Below are 4,721 nucleotides of genomic sequence, written 5' to 3' on the forward strand. Positions count from 1 at the left end.
GTGTATATATATATGTGTATATAGATATCTATCTATATCTATATCTATCTATCTATCTATCTGTTAGTGACCTCTCAAAAGTACTGAAGAGCAACGATGTCCATCTGGAGACTAAAGTGCACCTGATACACGTCCATGGTCTTCTGATACACGTCCATGGTCTTTGCAATTACTTGCTATGTATCAGAAAGCTGGACAATGACTATGGATAATAGAAGGAGAACTGATGCCTTTGAGCTGTGGTATTGGAGAAGAGTATTGAATATACCATGGACTGCTAGGAGAACAAACAAGTTCATCATGGATTGGGTGAAGTCAAGCTGCTCCTTAGAGGCAATTATTCTGAAGCTTTGTCTGACATTCTTTGGACATGTTGCAAGGGGGGCGGGGAGTCAGTCCTTGGAGAGGGATGTCATGCTTGGGAGGGTGGAGGGACAGCACAGGAGAGGAAGACCCTGGATGAGATGGACTGATTCAGTGACTGGGGAAATGGGGTTAAGAGTATCAGAGAAAATAAAATTGACACAGGATAGAGCAGGGTTTAGGGATGTTGTACATAGAGTAACTATGAGTTGCAGGCAACTCGATGGCACCTAACAACAACAACAATAACAACTGATTTCTTGACAAAATTTGGATACATTGTTTTTCATTAAAAAATCCTTCCCATTTCCTTCACCCTACCCACCAAATTGTGAAACCCTATGATTAACACCCTATCCCCCCATTCTCACTCCTCTCTTTCCACACTCCCTCCACCCACCGTGGATCCTCATACTGATTCTACAATAATGGTTTTATACAGTATTTGTCCCTGTGGAACTGAGTTAGTTCACTCAGCATAGTGCTCTCCAGTTCCTCCCATGTTAGGTAGTAATTTACAAAATGATGCTTCTGCGTGCTGCCTAGTATTTCCATTGTATGAATGTAGCACAACTTCTCAATCCATTTGTTTGTGGTTGGAAATATGGGCTGTTTCCATGTTCTCGCAATGGTGAATATTGCTGCTATGAATATCAGTGTACAAGTTCCATTTGAGCCACAGTTCTCATTTTCTTGGGGTATATTCCAAACAATGGAATAGCTGGATCATAAGGAATTTCTATGTCCAGCTTTTTGAGAAAGCGCCAAACTGCCTTCCAGAGTGGCTATACCATTGTACAATCCCATCAACAACGTAAAAGGGTTCCTATCACACCACATCCTCTCCAACATTTGTTATTTGCTGTCCTGTTAAACTCTGCCACTGTTACTGGAGTGAGATGGTAAATCATTGTGGTTTTTATTTGCATCTCTTTTAATGCCAGTGATTTGGAGCATTTCTTCATATGTCTGTTGGCCATTTGAATATCTTCCTCTGTGAAAATTCTTTCTAGGTCTTTTGCCTATTTTCTTCTTTGTTGTTATTATGTGCCATTGAGTCACCAGTGAACCATAGCTATTCTATGTACAGAAGCTCTGAACTCTGCCCAGTTCTGAGCCAGTCTCACTAATTCTGACACTCCAACCTCCATTGCCCCAGTTACTGTACCAATCCATCTCATCTGGGGTCTTCCTCTCCTGTGCTGCCCCTCCACACTTCCAAGCATGAGGTCCTTCTCCATGTACCCAAAGTGTGTGAGATGGAGCTTTAAAATCCTAGCCTCCAAGGGAAAACTTGGTTTCACCGTCTCTAAGACAGACCAATTTGTTTTTCTGGAAGTCCATGGTATATTCAATACTCTTCTCCAGCACCACAACTCAAAGGCATTGATCCTTCTTCTGTCATCCTTAGTCATGTCCAGCTCTGTGAAGCATAACAAATAATACCAAAGATCATGGCATGGATTAGAGGCACCTTAATGTCTAGACTGACATAGTTGCTTTCCAGCTCTCTACGGAAGTCCCTTTCGGCATATTTTCTCAATGCAACTCAATTTTTGTCTTCTTTATTCATGGTCCAACTTTCAGATGGATACAAAGCAATTGGAATTACCACAGCTGGTACAGGTGTAACTTAGTCTTTAAACTACTATTCTTGCTCTTTAGCACTTTAAAGAGGTACCTGCTAGCAGATTTTCCCAATGCAACATATCTTTTGATTTCTGGACTGCTACTTCCATGAATATTGATTGTGAATCTAAGCAAAATGAAACCATTTACAACTTCACTCTTTTTCCATCTATCGTGATGTGGCTTATTGGTCTAGCAATGAGAATTTTATTAAGTAAATGCCTTAAATTTACACTTAGTATATTTACAACTTTGAGCTCAATGTGTTATATTTTTTAAAATGTATATCTTGTTTTTAAATAGAGTTTGTACTTTCAACTATTCTGGGAATCCTTGGATAGCACATAGGTTCAAGACATTAATCAAAAGGAGAGAGGTTCAAGTCAACACAGAGGTGCCTCAGGAGAATGGCTTGGTGACCTACTTCTGAAAAACCAGCCACTTAAATCTTTATGTAGCACAGTTCTACGCTGATTGACAGGCATATGGGATTTGCGTGCTTTGGAATTACCTTGCCAGCAATGGCTTTTTAATTTATAATAGCATATACATGTACCTCCAAAGTACATGTGCTATGACCTAGACAGGTATTCAGGTGGAACACTGGTATGGCTTTCCACCTGTCTGATGACTGAAGTATCATCCTCTGTTGTTCTTATTAGGTGTTATGAATTGAATATAACTTGTAGTGACCCTATGAATAACATACCTCAATCCTATTGTATCCTGTGTCATTCTCATCATCTTTCATACTCTTGAGCTCATTTCTATAGTCACCATGTCAATCTACCCCATTGGCAGTCTTCTTCTATTTCTTTGACTCTCTACCTTTTCAAGAATGATATCCCTTTGCAAAGAATAGCCTCTACTAGCAAAATGTGCAATGTGTGAGAGACAAAATTTCACCACTCCAGTGTCAAAGGAGTAGTCTGGTTGTACCTTTTCCCAAGACCTATATGTTTGTTCTTTTGGTAGTCCATAGAATATTCGGCACATTTACCCAATATTGAGACTCAAAGGCATCGCATTTTCTAGTGGTTACATAGCTGCTACTCTGAGGTCTTTAGTCCCATTCTACCGTCTCCTTTCCTATCCTATGCATAATTGTGAAGACCATGGCCAGGATCAGGTGCATCTTAGTCTCCAGGCTGACATCGTTGCTCTTTAGTACTCTAGAGATGTCCCTGACAGCAGACTTTCACAATGAAATTTGTCTTTTGATTTCCTAGCAAAGCTTTACAAATTATTTGTTTAGCATACAGATTAAATCACAGTTTAGCATGTAGTCGCACAATGACAATGGGGTCAGGCATGTCCAAGCTGGTGAGGATGGTTCAGGACAGGGCAAGTTTCAGACCTAGTGTTCACAGGATCACTATGAATTGTAGTCAATTCGATGGCACCTAACAACAACAGCCATAACATACAGATTGAATAGGTTTGGAGAAAAGATACAGTTCTTATGCACAATCTTCTTGATTTTAAACTGCATAGTGACCCCGTGTTTTGTTTGGACAATGGTTTGTTGGCTTATGTATAGGTTTCATATGAGCAGTATGCAATCAGACAGGTTTAAAAAAACTGTGTAAATAAACAACGATGTCATTAACAAGGCAAAATGGAACAGGGTATACAGTCTCGAAAAAGCCAAAAAAAAAAAAACAGCTTAGGTTTTGGCATACTGACATCTCTCAGTTTCTGAAAAACCTACCTTAGACCTGTTTTCACAAAAGAATGAAAATTGAAGTGGATTTTTGCTTACTTTAAGGAAAAACAAGAATAACATGCCATTTCTTTTGCAGTAAGCCTTTAAAAAAGCAACATGCATTCTAAGCAGTGAAAGTGACGTCACCAAGCTCCTTCTCAGGGAACTAGCCTCAGCATCTCAGCATCAGTATGTGTGAACATCTGTGCTTTATCTTGATTTATTTCGTACATCTGTTAGCAAGATGTCCTAAGATACCAGAAACACCAGAGATAGTTCATAAAGGTATTAATCATGTCATTTTTGCTTTTACTATGTGTCAGTGTTAATTTTGGATTCATGTGTTATTTGGCTGGTTATTTCTTAGGGTATTAGAATGCTCAAAATTTTTCCTGGACACATGAATGGTAATTGCTTCTTCACTTTATGTCATTTTGGCTTACAACAGGTTTCAAGAAAAAAATGCTTTCAGTTTTTTTTGGAAAACCTGTACTGAGATTAAGATGCCATTGCAACCATGTATTTAAATAGGCTTGAGTCGTAGCTGGATGGACACACTGGTATACTAGCAAATTTTTAATGACTAGCTCTTAAAAAATATTCAATCAAAAAAAATTCCAATTTGTTGTAATCTGATTTGTATGGTGTAAATGATACAACCCAACAATGGTGAAATTTAAGTTACCACAGTGATGTTACTAAATGTGGAGTTAGGAAAAGAGATATTACAAATAAGTTTCAACACTTTGTTATATATTGGTGACAAAGACTTGGAAGCTCCATCTGACATACTTTGGACATGTTTCAAGGTGGGATCAATCCTTGGAGAGGGACGTCACGCTTGGGAGGGTGTAGGGACAGCGCAGGAAAGGAGGACCCTCAATGACAAGAATTGATTCCATAACTGGGATAATGGGGATAGGTGTATCAGAGACAGTAAGATTGACAAGAAGTAGAGAAGGGTTTAGGGCTGTTGTACATAGGGTCACTATGTGTTGCAAGCGATTCGATGGCACATAACAAC

This window comes from Elephantulus edwardii, unplaced genomic scaffold (assembly GCF_000299155.1).
Source record: "Elephantulus edwardii isolate Elephantulus edwardi_28Jun2011 unplaced genomic scaffold, EleEdw1.0 scaffold00167, whole genome shotgun sequence".
Taxonomy (NCBI): domain Eukaryota; kingdom Metazoa; phylum Chordata; class Mammalia; order Macroscelidea; family Macroscelididae; genus Elephantulus; species Elephantulus edwardii.